At 40.1% G+C, this 18,185-nt stretch overlaps 1 non-coding gene across 1 annotated transcript; it reads right to left on the bottom strand.

Annotated features, from left to right (window-relative positions):
- Window positions 1–3,304: 3,304 nt before the first annotated feature.
- On the bottom strand, window positions 3,305–3,467 carry LOC142443840 (U1 spliceosomal RNA). Its single transcript, XR_012783581.1, has one exon. It is a non-coding gene; the product is annotated as a U1 spliceosomal RNA (small nuclear RNA).
- Window positions 3,468–18,185: the final 14,718 nt, after the last annotated feature.

The following is an 18,185-nucleotide window of genomic DNA, read 5'->3' as shown; positions in this document are numbered from 1 at the left end:
TTATTGCGACCTGAATATTCATACAAGTGTATGGCAGAAAAATATTAAGAATAATTGAGCCCTGGCTTTCATGTTTCACCCATCAAATGAATAGAAAAGACTCTGATGACATTTCATGCCATATTTGAGGTGGTGTGTACTCTGAACACATCTAGTTACTGAGCACTAGTTTTCAAATTCTTATTGCAGTCTTCCTCTGTCTTCTGCTGCCAAGGTTATATGTATTCATATCTATTCAATAGCACTCATTACTTTGCAAGAAGAGGTGAGGGCCAGGCTCTGTATTCTCAGATTCGTTATCTACATTTCAATGAGCGGAAATAAGTCTCTGCAACCAGAAAGTGTCCAGGGAGCAGCATTTGTTTTTGTCATGACTGATTCCTCTTACCAAGCTGTGAAAAAGAAGTCAATATGGATAAGTCAATGTGTGCTCAAAATCCTGACAATATTGCATGACTCAAGTATACCCCAGAGTCTCAAGACAATGATAGTTTACTTGGAAGAGTAAATAGTCTGCTCAAGCACTTTTGACCATTAGAACTTTGTTTAAATTACTTTTTTTAAAAAAAATCAGTTAATAGAACTTGTAGAAGCAGGTAATTATTTGTCATCTATGATCAGAAAATAATTTGGGGTTACACATTATGTGTAAAGTCTTACACATGCCTATTATCGTGGTTTACAATGCGTGATCATGTATCCTTTTATTTGAACCTGCTAAGGTATATATTATCACGATTCATATTTACACATGAAAAAGTAGGCCAGGTATTTGAAGAGAATTGCTGGAAGTCGTGTAGCTGCCAAGGATTAGAGCTGTACCCAGGATGCTTGCCTTCCGATTCCCAATTTAGTTTTTTCCCATCATACCATGTGGCCTCTTAATCCCTCTCCTTGAGGGTTTGCAGCCATGCCCTTCAGGAGGGAAACAGGCTCCGTTCGGCTGCCAGCTTTGTACTGAGTGAAACACGTTGCCTCAGAGATTGGCCAAGGGAAACATTCCCTGAGAGATCACGCTACTCCTTCTATTTCAGTTAGGTGTTGGTAGATGCCGTACAAAATACTTTGCAAAGGGCATGAGACACGTGAGCCAACAGAGATTTGTTAAATTACTCTACTCCTCGAAGGACCCACTATGGTTTAGTTCATATCCAATTTGTTGCTGCCTCTATAAATCTATCAAGGTTTTCTTTAAAATGATGGCAAATTCAGGTACTTATCCCTTGATTTTAGCATAAAGATAAATCACATAAAATGTAACTTATATTTTATTGCTCTACTTGTTTTATTTTGTATGTATTAGTCTTGTACACATGGTTCTGCCTCTCTTGATTGTTTTTTTCTATTACTAACCCCCATTGTTCGTGTAAATAATGTCCCATCACTTTAGCATTCAATTTGTACAAATTAACACTTTTTGCATTTCAGTCTGGAAAGTTGGCATATATTTCTCAACAGTTTTAAAAAATTCTACACTATGGAATGAATTAAAACACCATCAGTAGAATTACCTTATGCCCTAGGGGGATGAGTTATAATGTACACTATCATAAAATGATAATGAAATCTCTAAAGTGAACCAGAGACATACATAAACCATAGATATATAAATGGGTTTTTTGGGGGGAGGAGGAATGGTCACACTTAATTCTAGCCCCAATCGAAGAACAATCAATTCCTATGACATGGCCCTCCTCAACACTCTCCTCATAAACAGCTCACTGAAGATATGGGTGCTCTAGAAAAGTGTGGTAATGAAACCAGATGGGGCCCAGTTCTCCGCAAATGCAGGAGGCAATGGCACCAGGGTTTCAATGGCAGACACTCAGCTTGTGAAAGACTATGGATGACAGTGGAAGCCCCAAATCCATTTGCAGGTGCCCACCTGGATTACCCTGCTGCGCGTCACCTCTGCCCACAATCCAGGCACGTGAATAGCCGTGCCACCTGACAGAGAGCATTGGAAAGGCCTTTGTGGCAGATATACGGAGGTGTAAGTGGACTACCTTATCACTTGATCTCCCTTTGGATCCATTTTATTGTTTCACTTTTTAATACCTTCGTTTTCCTTTCCATTGAGGTTTTTCTTTTTGTTTCGTCATTGTTGTGACTTTTTCCATTGTTGTTGTTGTTTGTGTTTGTGTGACTTTCTGTATATAAAGTCCAGGAGAGGTACATCTATAGAGACAGTAACTAGATGAATAATTACCTAGGCGAATGGCAAGGGGACAATGGGATGGAATGGGAAGCTAACAAGGAGCACGAGGAGAAATGCACTGAAATTGATTGTGATGACGACTTCACAACTATTCTTCATATGGCTGACTGGTGAAATTGTACGATATGTGAATTATATCCCAACAAAACTATTAAAAATCCAGCTCATGTCAACACTGCTTTTCAGTAACCATACGTTTCTCCTTAATGCAGTTATGAAAACAAATCCTCAACATTAAGCTTGTGAATTAATCTGACACATAAACTTATGGCTCGTGACTGAGCTTTGTTTGCTTGAGACATACTCATTGCCATGGAGTCAATTCCAACCTATAGCGACCCTAGCGGGCAAGGTTAATTGCCCATGTGAAGTTCCAAGACTGTAACTCTTTACGAGAATGGAAGGCTTCGTCTTTCTCCTGCAGAGAGGCCAGTGGTTTCAAACTGCTGACCTTGTGGTTAGCAGCCCAATGCATACACACTGCACCAAGGAAATTTCATCTTTCCCCGGATCGTTAGCTAAGAAAGTGGGCTGATAGGATCTTGGGGTTTCAAAAGAACACATTTATAATTAGTGACTTCTATTTTTAAAGTGCAAATAGATGTTGGTGCAGTGGGAAAGAAAAAGCAACTCCTGATAGGCGAAGGACTTTGAATGTTATTCCTATATGGTCATGAGTGTGGTGGCCTCAAACCCTGAACATGATCTCAGTTTTTCATGACCAGAGAATGGTCTACTTACAACAACCACAACAACAAGTTTATGCATTTTTATAAAAAGTCAAAATTCTCATTTTTGGATCCTATAAATTCTGAAGTGTCCAAGTAATTTATGTCTTTTTTCTTTGTATCATTGCAATTGATTTTGAGGAATTCCTGGATGGCAAATAGGATTAATAGGTTCACAGCAAAATGAGAGGTAAGCATGTAAGCCTCCCACATACACCCCAGAAGACAGTCTGGTGATCTGCTTCTAAAACAAACAAACAAACAAACAAACAAACAAGTAAACCACTAAGACTATGGGTCACAGATCCACTCTTGCAAAAATGGAGTCATCATGAGTTAGAATTAACTTTTTTTTTTTAAGGGGAGAACGCGAACACAGTCGCCACTACCACAAATTATGCAGTCGGGTTTCCCACATTATGGGAAATTGCAGGGGTCAGCACATCTGGAATGCAATGGATGAGCCTTGCCCTGGGAAAACCACCTTCGTGACCATGGTGTCTCCCCTGCCAGGCAACTGCAAGATAAATGGTTAATTTCTTTGAGTATAATATATAACTCAAGTACTTTAGGAGACTCTGTTCCCCAGAAATATCCAATATCTACTTAAAAATTCAGCTTTATGTCCAATATTCATGGAGTTGAATATTTGACAACCTTGTTTCACCCAATCCAGATTTCCCTCATTCTATTCTCAGTTTTCTTCCACCAACCTCTTAGCCTCTTCTCTTTTATCATGTCTTTGGTTAGGTGCCATCAAGTTGGCTATTCCTCATAACAACCTTATCCCCAACAAAACATCCTCACAATTGTTGAGCCCAATATTGCAGACAACTGTGTCCATCCATCTTGCTCAGGGTCTTGCATTTTATTTTTTTATGCTTTGATTTACAAAGCATGATGTCGTCCAGGGACTGGCACCCAAGATGGATTCTCTCTATCTTGGCCCCTGAGGTGTATTCTGGCTGTATTTCCATTAAGACAGATTTGTTTATTCTTCTGGATGTCTATGATAGTTTCAAGATTCTTCAACACAGTAAATAAAATACACATAAACATCTTCATATATCCTCTGTGTGCAAAGAAGAGCCACCTGGCATCAGCAAGGATATCACTCAATCAGTGTCTTCTTTTTAATCCAGCTCGAGATTCTGGCAACTCCTCTCGATGGACTGTGTATTCCATTGGGCAAGGTCAGTGTGCCATTTATGTTGCTGAAAATAAGTATTTGAAGTAAAGAATTTGTTGGTCTTTCAAAATTATCTCATGTGAGTGATAGCTTTATTTCTATCACTGACATTGTATTTCCGAACTACTGATCCCTTTCATTTGTTTTCGAGTTTATCAGTCCAACCAGCAGTCATCCATCTTGATTACATGGCTGATCAAGTTCAGAGTGAAGAAGTTGGTAGAATGCTGTCATGTCTTCCTTGTATCCCTTCACATACAACATCGTATTTTAAGATAGCCCTTGAAATGTTCTTTTTGATGAAGAATGTAATGGCATTCCTCTAGAATTTGCATTTCCCAGCGTAGTAAACAGCATGATTCCCTGACTAAAATGAGCAGTACCAGTGGATTTCAGATCAGTAATGCCTAAAATATTGATCTTTATGAGTTCCTTTTAATTTGGACCATTTGTAATTTTCTGAGATTCCTACTTGGTTCATTTCAGCTTTGCTTGTTAGTGGATGTTTGCAGCTGTTTATTTTCATTTTGACTCAGGCTCCACCAGCCAACAAAGGTTTTGGAAGCTTTTTCTTTTTTTCTCATTGATTCCATTTAAGTTGACTCTATTTTGTGCAGGCAATGCTTGAGTGCCTTTTGGTATGAGAAACTCATCCTATGGAACGATATCAGAATATGCTCTGTTGCTATTCCCCTAGTTTTTAGTGGCTATTTTTTCAGATGCTTCTTCCTTCTTCCCAGGCTGTTCTGAATCTGGAAGCCCTACTGAAACCAGTTCACCATAGGTAACCATGCTGGTATTTGAAGTGAAATGACCTAGCTCCCAGCATCATAGCAACATGGAAGCCATCCCAATATGACAAACTTACAAGTGAGGAGCTCTACTTTTAAGCAAAACTATCTTCAGCATTGCTTACATTTGCCCTATGTGACTTTAGTAACATGGAGGAGAACTCTTGGGAGAATCTACGATTCACTTGCTCCTTAGGAGCATCTCCACACTCCACGTAGTAGTTAGCATCTTCCCTGCTTTTTGTTGCTTCTGTTCCAGCCCTTTTGGCCTATTGGAGAGAGCCTGACAGATGGTCGGAGTTACCTAAGAGGTTTTCCCACAGAGAAAAATGATTAACCCAAAGGGAGTCTAAAATGAGCTTCCATTTAACTATTACCTGGTTTCTATTGGTGACCGCTAGTTGTTTATACATATGAAGGCAAGGTACATATCCTCAGTATTCTGTTTTCTAGAGAGATGTAAGGCAGGAGGAGGATGTAAAAACAGCTTGACAACTGTGGAAAATCTTGATGAATATGCTGTCCATCAGCTTTGCTATTCTCCCCTCGTTCTAATTGGAGTTTTGAGTTCTTCAAAGACTTGAAATTCCTCCACGTGACAACTAAACTAACAGCTCTTGTAGGAAAAATACTGCTGAAATCTGCCGATGAAGGTTGCTAACATAAGCTGCATTTAGACAGGGAGAAAAGTAAACCTAGCAAGTCCTTGGGAAGCAGCCGGCTGCCGAGTGTGACAACTTGGCACAAGTTAAAGCTGGACCGAGGAGTGTCAATGTCCTTCCAGTGAGACTTGATTGGCTACAAATGACAACCACGTTTCCTGGGCTTCTCCCTCCATGTCTGTGTCTAATATCAAGTGCGAGGTAGGGCACCCTTCCAGCAGGAAGGTGGAAGACATACTCAGTTGAAGCAGTTTAAAATGTTAGTTTCCTTTCATCCAAACACACTATCTAAGAAAGCTGGGGGGGCTTATCACCAGGATGAATTATAAAAAGAACCAGAGCTTCAAGCAGTATGCAATCAAAGTCGGCTCTCAGATCTTGTATGAAGGGATGGTAGGATAAGGCTTGGCTTTTGGGGCAAAGCGGGTTGGACAGGCAACCTGCTTTATTATAGAGTTCAAGAACATGAGGTTCTTTTTTGAAAATTTCATCGTTGATAGCTCTGCAAAATAGTTGGCAGTAACTATGTGGCGGGTACATTTTCTTCTGGGTACTGCTTGTCATAAACAAACAAAAATAAATAAAACAAAAACATCCATTACTCTTGTCTTGATTCTGGCTCAGAGCGACCCTATAGGACAGAATAGAACTGCCTTATAGGATTTCAAGACTGTAATCTTTATGGGAACGGACTGCCCTGCTAACCACTGCGCCCTTAAGGTGGTCAATGAGAAAATATGCATAGCGCTATGGGGGACAACACTGGAGAGCAAGTGGGGAAATTGTGCCTGCTCCGACCCCACCATACCAGGGTTAAAAACTAAGGGTGTGCAAAAGATCAACAATGGACGCAAAGCAATGAAGTACCCAGGGAATACCAAAAATAGCCTTTGGGACCAGTGCATGACAGACACCCCATCAGACTCAACCGGAAAACACTCCTAAAGGTCAACAAACGGACCTTGAACTATTTATAGGCTTTTCTTTTCTTTTGTTGTTGCTTCGTTTTGTTGGTTTGTCTTGTTTTTGTGCTTATTATTGTCTCTGCATGTCTATCTAGATACGATAGGTGGAACAAACAATTCGGAAGAGAAAACAACAGGACTGATGGACCCAGGGGTCATGGGAGAGGGGGAGGCAGGGGAAAGGAAGGGGGTGCCAACAAAGCCAGGACAAGGGAACAACAGTGACCTAAAACCGATGGCAAGGAGGCATAGGATGCCTGGGGGGGCTTGATCCAGGGCAATGTAGCCAAGAGGAGTTACTGAAACCTGAATGAAGGCCAACCATGATAGTGGGACAAGAGGAAAGTAAAAGGAAATAGAGGAAAGAACTAGGAGGTAAAGAACATTTATAGAGGTTTAAATACAGGCATGTGCATATGTAAATATATTTACTATATATAATGATGGGGAAATAGCTCTATGTATATATATTAATATGTTAAATATTAAGGCAGCAGATGGACATTGGGCCTCTATTCAAGTACTCCCTCAACACAAGAACACTTTGTTCTAATAGCCTGGCATTTTGTAATTCCCACGTTCCGTCATGATCACTGAAGACAAAATGGGTGCATAAGCAAATGTGGTGAAGAAAGCTGATGATGTCCAGTTATCAAAAATATAGCATCTGAGATCTTAATGGCTTGAAGATAAACAAGGGGCCATTCTAGCTGAGAAGAAACAAAGCCCATATGGAAGAAGCACACCAACCTGTGTGATCGTGAGGTGTTAATGGGATCAGGTATCAAAAATCCAGAACAAAAAGTCATATCAATGTGAATGAAGGGGAGGGTGGACTGGAGACCCAAAGCCCATCTGTAGACATCCCCTTTCAGAATGGTCACAAGGAGGAGATGAGCCAGTCATAGTGCAGTATAGCCCTGACAAAACATACAACTTTCCTCTAGTTCTTTAATGCTTCCTCCCACCCACTATCATGACCTCAATTCTACCTTAAAAATCCGGCTAGACCAGAACATGTACACTGATAAGGACAAGCGCTCACAGTTCAGGGAATCCAGGGAATCCCCCAGGACGAATCATGAAAATAGTAATACCAGGAGGGTAAGAAGATGGGGGACTAAAAGGGTAACCGATCACAATGATTGACATACAACCCCCTCCCAGGAGGACAACAGAAAAATGAGTGAAGGGAGACAGTGGTCAGTGTAAGACATGAAAAAAAAACCCAATAAATTAAAAATTATCAAAGGTTTTTGAGGGAGGGAGGTAGAGAGGGTGAGGGGGAAATAAATTGATACCAAGGGCTTAAGCAGAAAGCAAATGTTTTGGAAATGATGATGCAACCTATGTACAATGGTGCTTGACACAATGGATGGATGGATGGATTGTTATAAGAGTTGTAAGAGCCCACACTAAAATGATTTATAAACATTGATTAGGAATTATTATAATTAGAGTATTAACTTAAAGTAGTGTACCGAGAATAGAATAATGAAAAGCCATAGTCCACAGGCTAGGCTTCTTTTTTTTTTTTTTTTTAACTTTTCTGGGACATTTGTCCTTTGGAAGGCTAGTACAGTGGTTTGAAACCTCTGATCATTTTGCGGACGTCATCCATTAAGAATTATGCTTCCTCACCAGTTCTTCCAATGATGGTCGTGAAGAAAGACGGGAAACCGAAGTGGACTTAGCTGTTAAGAATACTGTCCACTCTTTTCTCCAGTTACCTCTTCTTGTATTTATGCTGCTGTCGTTGTTAGATCCTGTTGAATCAGTTCTGATTCGTAGTGCCCCTGTGTACAACAGAATGAAGCACTGCACGGTCTTGGACTAACTTCACAAATGTTATGGGGGAGCCCATTATTGCAGCCACCACGTCACTCTATCTCCTAGACTGTCTTCCTCGGTTTCGCTGACCTGCTATTTTACCAAGCATGATGTCCTTCACCTGGTACTGGTGTCTCCTGATAACATGTCCAAAGTATGTGGGACAAAATCACACCACAATGTCTTCTAAGGAGCGTATGGCGTTAAGCTCTCCAAGACAGATGTTTGTTCTGCAGCCAGTGAGCTTTCAATATTCTTCAGCAGCATTATAATTCAAATGCACTGATTCTTTTATAATATCTAGTTATTCCAACATCATTTTCTAATTAGTCCATCATTTTCCTACTAATTTGAAATGCTATGGTATATACTAAATCTCCATATATATATGGATTCATTTCTTAATTTATTTGCTAATTTCTAAATCAAGAATACATATCTATAAATTTGGTTCTAATGTAAGGCACCCTGGATGCTATTCCAACTCATTGTGACCCTGTGCACAAAATAAGCCAACACAACCTGTTCCTGCCCCATCTTCAACAATTGTCATGTCATTGTGTCAATCAATCTGACGGAGGAGCTTCATATCTTTTGCTGACCTGTGCTTCACCGGTCATGATGTTCTTACCAGGGGATTGGGCCCTCGGGGCGACAGGCTCAAAGTGTTTGAGACAAAATTTTGCCATGTTCACTTTCAAGGGTATTTTTGATGTCCTTCACCCACGACAGGTTTGTTCTTCTGAAATTCCTTGATATATTCAATATTCTTTGCCAAAAGCCTAACACAAAGGCATTCATTCTTCTTTTGGTATTCCATATTCATTTTCCAACTTTCATATACATTTGAGGCGACTGAAAAGATCATGGCTGGGGTTAGGTGCACTTTAGTCTTAAAAATTGCATCTTCATTTTTTAACACATCTAAAGAAATTTGCAGCAGATTTACCCAATGCGATATGTTGCTGGATTTCCTGACTGCTGCCCCCATGGGCATTGATTGTCACTCCAAATTCTGTTTGTTGTTGTTGTTTACAGCAACGCTGCTTATTGATCCAGCTGTGAGGATTTTGGTTCACTTTATATGGAGGAGTCATCCACTTTGAAGGGGATACTCTTTAATCTTATCAGAGTGCTTCAGGCCCCCTTCCCTTTTAGTAAACAAAGTGTGGCATCTCCATATTGTGGGTTGTTAATCAGACTTCGTACAATCTTTGTGCTGTGTTCGTCTTCATAGAGACCTTCTATAGTACAGACAGGAGAAGTATGATGGAAAGATACAACCTGACACACACACACTGCTTTTTAAAACCACACAGTAGCCCTTGGGCCCTTACTCTATTTGAAAAATTGCTCTTGGCCTATATGTAGGTTCCACATGGGCACAAGTGTTCCCGAAGTCCCATTCTTCTCAATATTATCCATAATTTGTCAATGAAGCGAAGATAAACATCTCTCTGGTATTCTCTGCATTCATCCAAGATCGATCTGAGAATCTATACATTTGGTAGCACAATGGTGTTCCTTTTCACAAATCGTCTCCCAAATCCAGTTGAATTTCTCAGTTTCGTGTTGATGAACTGCTACAATCAGTTTTGAATTAATTGCCTTTAGCTCCATTTGCTTGTTTGTGATATTAATGATATTGTTTAATACTTTCTGCATTTTTGGATCATCTTTAATTGGAATGGGCATGAATATGGATCTCTTCCTACTCAAAGGCATCATCAGTCCTTCTGTGGTCTTCCAAATTCGTTGTTCAGTTTTCACGTGTATATGAAGCAACTGAAAATTGGGCTTGGCATATTTAGTTTTCAAAGTGACTTTTTTTTATACTTCAAAAATGTGAACACTTTAAATATCTACACATGCAGTATATTTTAAGTAGCTTTAGATACATGTACAAAATATTTTTGTTATTCTTGTTTTTATTCCATTATAGCCTGTTCAATTGTTATTACTTTAGCAAGTAAGGAGAATCTATTTAGTCTGCTTATTTAGGGGCCCAATGAATTAGAATAAATTCAACTGCAATAGGTTTAGTGAGGCCATGATTTTTGTTCCTTAAATTTATAGTTTCCTTCTTTAAAATTGTGCACATCTTGTTAAGTAATTACTTTTTAAATTTAAGATTCATTGCCAGGATTTGTTTTTCAAAACAAATCTTTATTTATATATTTATTTTTATAAAAGAAGGTTATAGTCTTGTGAAATATTAATTTAACTTGCTAGTAAGCACATTAGCCCTTGAATGGTGCAGCTAAAGCCCTTGGCTAATAATCAGAGGGCTGGAAGCCGAGTTCATCCAGTGATGTCTCAGAAGAAAGGCTTGACAATTGACCGACAAAGAAATAATAGCCCTGAAAACACATTTAGGTCATCAAGAGTCAGGATGGCCTCCACAACGATTATCTGAAACTCCTATTATTTCTAGGTGCTTCCTAACCGTTTGAAGGAGTTACATAATACATGATGGAATGTAACAGTCTCTAATGAACGTGCAAGATTCAGCTCTACTGTCTGCTCCGCTAAGGTGTCTGTGTTGGTTTGCATAGACGAGAGAAACAAATCCATAGAAACCCGTATGTGTATAAGGAAGAAGATTATATACAAGCGCAGTTGAATATTGAGGAAACATCCCAGACCAGTCAGATCAAGTCCATATGTCCAATATTAGCCCATATGTCTGATACCAATCTATGAAGTCCTTCTTCAGACTCATGAAACACATGCAATGACACTGAATGCCGGAGGGTCATTAGCCAGTGGGTACAAAGTCAGTGGCAGTAGAAGCATCTCAGCGCTGGCAGGGCTCTCCATGTGGCTCCTCCAGTTCCTAGGGCTGCATCAGGGTAGGTTCATGTGGCTTCTCCAGCTCCCAGGGCGTAGTGCCATGTGTCTTGTCTGTAGAGCGTCTCCACGGGAGTGAGTGCAGAGAGAGAGAGAGTGTCTTCTGCCTCCAAAGAGGAAATCTAGGAGTTCCCAGAATTCCCAGAAGGCCACGCCCACACAGAGGCTGCATTGCCTATGATCTGATTGACAGACTAGACTCCACCCCTTCACTCCTAATCCTCTCAAGTCCCAAATCGACACCAGATTATGTAACTACCACATGTCTCAATATAATTGTAAGGGGCATTACATTTACAAAATAAAGGCATGGGTTGAGCACTCTTTTGTAGTAGTTCGAAGTGTTGGTGGTGTAATGGGTTACGGGTTGGGCTCCTCAGAGGGAGGAAGATGAGGCTGTCTACCCCAGTAAAATGTCACAGTCTTGGGAATTGATAGGGACCCGTTCTTCCTTGTCCTATACGGTCACTATAAATTGGTATCTACTCGATGGCAGGTTTTTGTAGTAGTTTGGGTTAGGTTTAGCTGCATGAGTTATAAAACCCCCAAAGGAAAGTGACTTAACTTTAAAAAATTCTTGCTATGAATTAAGTTCAAGATTAGCGATAAGGACTTCGAGGGCGGTTTATGACGTCATCTTTCAGGGACATAGGTATGGCAGAGTGTGAGAGCTAGCTTTTAGGAAACTTCACTGGGCCAGGATTGTCAGTGGTGTGGCAGCTAAAACCCAGTAATCCCCCATGATGCGATCTAACATAAGGTCATCAATCTTCATAATTAGCTCTGTTATAAGCAGCCAATCAATTGGCATGGGGGTGCAGTCTGATTATAATATAAATGGGCCTGTGGAGAAGCTTGTTGGCTTTTTGTTGGGTCTGGATCTTGCATTGTGCTCATTGATCTTTGTTTCTTCACACTTGTGCCAACAGCTTGCTGATCTTGGGTTCCAGAGTCTGCCATCTGATCTACTGGCTTTGGATCCACTTTCTTCTGTAGCTACAGCCCTGAGATCTTTCTATTGACCTTGCATTCATCAGTCCCACAAAGCTATACAAGTCAGGAGAGGCCTCCATTCTAACATTGGATCCATGGACTCGGAATTGCTTGCTTCTACAACTGTGTGAACCATTTTCTTGATATAAATTATATAGGTACATAGATGTGACCTTGTGGCATAGTGAACTACACATTGGGCCACTAAGCACAGGTCAGCAGCTTGAAACTACCAGCCATTTTGCAAGAGAAAGATGAGGATTTCTACTCCAGTAAAGAGTTACAACTTAAGAAAGCCACAGGGACAGTTCTTCCCTATCCTATATGAACACTATGAGTTGGAGTTGACTTGTTGCCAGTAAGTTTGATTTTTTGTTTATTTGTTTCATATGCTTCATGGTTTTGCTTTCCTAGTGAGTCTAGCTTAACACAGCCAGAATTAAGTCTGATTTCAGAAGAGCAGGAAAGCAGCAGGACAAGGAACTGGAGAAGATCCTGGTGCTCCATCTTTCAAGGCCACTTCTTTAGAATTATCCAAAGTCCTGCCTCCATCACATGGGACCAACCTACTCATGTGATCAGGGAAAAAAAGACTAGGTAAAGAAGTTGTTCGTTCCCACTAAAATTGCGGTGCTCATTACGAGGACAAACAGATGGGTGGGGCTATCGTTTTTCTGGAGATACTAAATACATATGTGAATGTAAGCAAATGCTTTATTTATGATTAAAAATCACACTTCTATTGGAAACAAAGCACAAAAGTTGAAAACAAGCATAAAAACTAACTGAAATCCTATTACTTTGTCATAACTCTCTATGATTAATTGTGCTAATATATATTTTTAAATTTTGATTTGTCCATGTCCTCTGTGTGCTCAGCTCCTTTACTTGCTTCAGATCTGGGTTCAAATGTCACTTTATCAAGGAAATCTCCCTGGTTTCTGCTCTGTTTGTAATGGTAATCCCCACTTCCTTTTCGTCTTTTATTTTAATTTTCTCCATAGACGTCCATAGCACTCTTTTTTCTTTCATTCTTGCACTCATTGTTATTTTTTAAAAACCATTTTATTGGGGTCTGTACAACTCTTATCACAATCCATATATCCATTCATTGTGTCAAGTACATTTATACATTTGTTGCCATCATCATTCTCAAAACATTTGCTTTCTACTTGAGCCCTTGGTATCAGCTCCTCCTGCCCCCCTGCTCTTCCCTCCCTCATGAACCCTTGAGAATTTATAAATTATTATTTTGTCATATCTTATACACTGTCTGATGTCTCCATTCACCCACTTTTCTGTTGTCCGCCCCCCCCAGGGAGACTATATGTAAATCCTTGTAATTGGTTCCCCCTTTGCACCCCACCCTCCCTCCACCCTCCCAGTATCCTCACTCTCACCACTGATCCTGAGGGGTTCATCTGTCCTGGATTCCCTGTGTTTCCAGTTGCTATCTGCACCAGTGTACATCCTCTGGTCTAACCAAATTTATAAGGTAGAATTGGGATCATGATAGTGGGGGTGGGTGGGGGAGGGGAGGAAGCATTTAGGAAATAGAGGAAAGTTGTATGTTTCATGTTGCTACCCTGCACCCTGACTGACTCATCTCATCCCTGCGCCCCTTCTGTAAGGGGATGTCTAGTTATAGCTCAGAAGAAACAAAACCCACATGAAAGAAGAACACCAACCTGTGTGATCATGAGGTACCGAAGGGATCCGTTATCAGGCTTCAAAGAACAAAAAATCATAACATTGTGTGCTCACCTTCCTGATACAATTGCTGAAGACAAATGGGTGCATAAGCAAATGTGGTGAAAAAGCTGATAGTGCCCGGCTATCAAAAGATATAGCGTCTGGCATCTTAAAGGCTTGAAGGTGAACAAGCAGCCATCTAAGCTCAGAAGCAACAAAGCCCACATGAGGAAGCACACCAACCTGTGTGATCACGAGGTGTTGAAGGGATCAGGTGTCAGGCATCAAAAATCACAAAACCATATCATTGTGAGTGAGGGGGTGTGCAGATTGGGCACCCAAAGCCCATCTGTAGGCAACTGGACATCCCCTTACAGAAGGGCCATAGCACTTTCTTATACATTATAAAATTCATTTATTTTCTCTTTTGTTATCAAACAACAGAAATTCCTTGAAAGCAGGGATATTATATGTGTTGCCACCTAAAACTTGGCAGTTTGAATCCATGTAATATCTTATGAGCCATGTAGTCTTGCTTGAATCCACAATCAATGTTCATGAAAACAGCATTCAAGAGATCAAAAGACCTGTTGCATTACGTAAATCGGTTTCACAGGAGCCCTTTAGATCATAAAAAAGCAAGGATTACTTTTAGGACTAAGGTTTGCCAGACCGAAGCCATGCTATTTTCAATTGCTTCATATGCATGTGAAAGTTGGACCTTGAATAAGGAAGACCGAAGAAGAATCGATGCATTTGAATTGAGCCGCTGGAGAAGAATGGAGAAAGTACCATGGGCTGCTAAAAGGAGACACTGATCTGTCCGGGAAGAAGGCCAGAGGGCTCCTGAGAGGCAAGGATGGTGAGCTTAGTCTAACATATTTCTTGTCGGCACATGTAGTCAGGAGGGACCAGTCTCTGGAGAGCCCATCATGCTTAGTAATTTGGAAGGGCAGTGAAAAAGAGGAAGACTGTCAATGACATGGATTGACACAGTGCCTGCAGCAGTGGGCTCAGACAGGGGAGCAATTGCAAGGGTAGTGAAGGACGGGGCAGTGGTTAGGTCTGTTGTGCGCCGGCTCCTCACAGTAACAGCGGCAACAAGAGCTGGAACCCACGCGACAGCTGTGTGCTTTCCAGAGGAAAGACAAAGCTTTTTGCTCTGAAACAGGTTCCTCTGCAGAAACCCATGGACAGTTGCACTCTGTTCTGTAGGGTCCATGTGAGTCGGATTTGATTCAGTGGCATGGAATTTGAGGAATATCTCCATAGCTGAAAGCTTTAGTAATCTATCCTCGTACAGTTAAGAAGCCTATATTATAATTGTACTGTGTCACCGGTGAAGTCGCCATGCAGAAGCAAGGGCACTGGAGGTAGAACGGAGTGTACAGTAGATGCTCCATAGATCTTGAATTGGCATGGATTACATGTGTGCCACATCTGTAGACACTGCCATACTTGCCGGTCTCTAAACACTTTCCTCCTCCCTTTATGAAAATATTTGTGAAACTATTTTAGAATTCAGAGAAAAACAGTTTTAACACAGCTGAGACCATCTTCTTTCTCTAGTCAATCGTTTTGCTGAAAACTCATTTTAATAAATGCACTGGAGATCCATTTTGAATAGGAAAATCATTCAGCTTTGTGAAGTGTCCAGGTTGAATTAGTATTAGATGTTTTTTGTTATCTATGGCACTTTGGTTAATGAAGCTGTCTCTTTATAATATAATTAGAGCATGAACAATTCTCTCACCAAGTATAAAGTGACACACAGAACATCTTTTCACCACAGTGTCCCGCTAAAGAGTCACAGGAAATCATTCAAACATATCACTTGGTATACTGGGGTAAATACAGCCAATTAAGAAAAGTATAAGTAGTTTCATGAGGGAAATTTCCATCCTTATTACTGATTTTCAATGTCCCCTTTGTATTAAATCACTGTTTATTTTTCAAGGCCAAAGGAAGCTGCTTCATAAAAATGCTTTTATTTAGCCTGGGTGGGACATAGTTTTGAAGGCTGTGACAATATTTATAACCATACAGACAAAGTCAGAATTCAAGGAGAGAGAGAGAGAGAGAGAGAGAGAGAGAGAGATCTGGATTTAATGCTCTCCTTGAGAGTGAAGACTAAATAAGTTTTTTTAATTCAGGAGTCCAACTTCTGATAGGCAAGATAATGCAGCAAAAAGCATTAAGTTCCCAAGAAAAACAATTTTGTTCTCTTCATGGTCTATTAGACCAGATGCTTTTCCATCAGACAAGACATTCTTTGGTCCACCTCGTAGAAACGGCTACTATACATAACATGTCAACCGACACGAGCTCGCTTCGCTTCACATTCTGATCGCCTGCTTTTTTATCTCACCCAGCAAGTCTATTCCTCAGGATGATCCCATATATTTTCCAGAACAACATTTTACTTCTTCCTCAGGACTTGATAGAATGTGTACATATCTCTTAGCCTAAAATGTCTACATAGAATCAAGAAAATGGATTCAGTAGAATTTAAAACTTAGGGTTTAACTGCAGTCACATTTATTTTCTCTACCCGAATGGCCTGAAACATGCAGCGGTCATGAACTTTATAGTAACATTAGAAGTATGCTCCCCACCCCCAACACACACACACACACACACACACACAGAGAGAGAGAGAGAGACAGAGAGAGAGAGAGACAGAGAGAAACCTGCCTATTTTTGTCTTGGTAGAGAACTACACAAAATCTTTAAACATGTCTCAATCACTAAAGCAGGGTGAGCAAACTGGGCAATTCAGGAGAGGAAGTGTAAAATGTGTGAACTTTTGATTTGGGAATTTGGCATAGTATTTCATGCTAATTACAAAGATGAAGTACTTAATAGTATTGCTCCTATTTTACACTTCCCCTAATGGCATTTCTTCTCCAACATGTTCTACTTATTCCTTCAAAGATGTCAGGTTTTTGTTAGGAAGCAGCAAGCCTAGTTCAAATGTGAGATTTAGCCTCTGAAAGAAGATTCAAATCTTCATTCACTTTTTTTAATTAAATCTGTAGCTTTTGGTGACACCTTAATTTATCCGTGTCTTATAAAAGGCAACTAATAACAACTGTTTTACAGGATAACTGTAAGAATAAGAATGGCATTTATATTTATTGTTATTTTTGTGGATTTTGCTCCAATATGTGTACCCATTGTCATCAAGTTGATTCCAATTCATATTAACCATGTAGGAGACCATTGAACTTCCCAACTACAGGGTGAGGCTAGACTGTAACCTTTTCAGGTATAGGTCATTAGGTCTTTTCTCTCACAGGTGGCTGGTGAGTTCAGACTATCAAACTTCTGGTTAGAAGCCTACTGCTTAAAGCCTACACCACCAGGGTTCCTTCAAATATAAATAAAAAAGAAAACTAACTCACTGCCATTGAGTGGATAGCAACCCTGTAAGACAGGAGAGAACTGTCTCTATTGTTTTCCAAGGCTGTAAATGTCTAAGGGAGCAGAAAGCCTCCTTTTATGTGGGGAGGAACAGTTGCCCAACAGGGAACCCACCAAGCTCCAGGACGCCTTCCCACATTGATCAGAGAGGCTACATAAAGGAGACCTGCAGTTATTCTTTCTATCTTGCTTTGTCAAATTTTAATATTTTTCCTGGTGGGAAAATACTCTTGAGTAGATGCTGATGTTTTTTTTTTTTTTAAATAAAACAAAACTGTATATTTTAATGTATAGCAGTCTTTATTGGGAAATTGATTCTTATAGCCATCTTGATAGTTTTAAAAATATTTATTATTACAAGTAGTTACTCTAGTCACTGAATAAAGGCTGTATAATTTAAACAACACATACTTTACATTTCCCACCTAAAGGTCAATGGTACTATTCCTTACAAGGTTGTTCAGAGTGGCCTGTCATACATAGTGGAACTATTTGTGTATATTTTGTAATAGTAATACTGGAAACAACTCAAGATGGGTGATACCACATCTGGGGAGATGCTGGAATGATCCAAGGAGGCTGTAAAAAAAGATACCTAAACTTTATCCTGGATTATGAGACATAATACAAAAGTTTTAATTTCAAGGAGGTAGATGAGTGATTTTTTTTTCTGATCAGGGTGGGGATGGGGAGGGAAAATAGGTTTGGCAACCTATGCTTGAGCTATTATATTCAGTGTGAGGAGAAGAAAGCAGAGATGCATTTGGGAATCACTTAGAGATGAGCAGGCTGTGGATAATATGGGATGCCTGAAGGACAGAGTGAAGAAATTGTCTTAATGGTT

This window comes from Tenrec ecaudatus, chromosome 3, assembly GCF_050624435.1.
Source record: "Tenrec ecaudatus isolate mTenEca1 chromosome 3, mTenEca1.hap1, whole genome shotgun sequence".
Lineage (NCBI taxonomy): Eukaryota > Metazoa > Chordata > Mammalia > Afrosoricida > Tenrecidae > Tenrec > Tenrec ecaudatus.
This window is presented reverse-complemented; position numbering and strand designations above follow the sequence as displayed.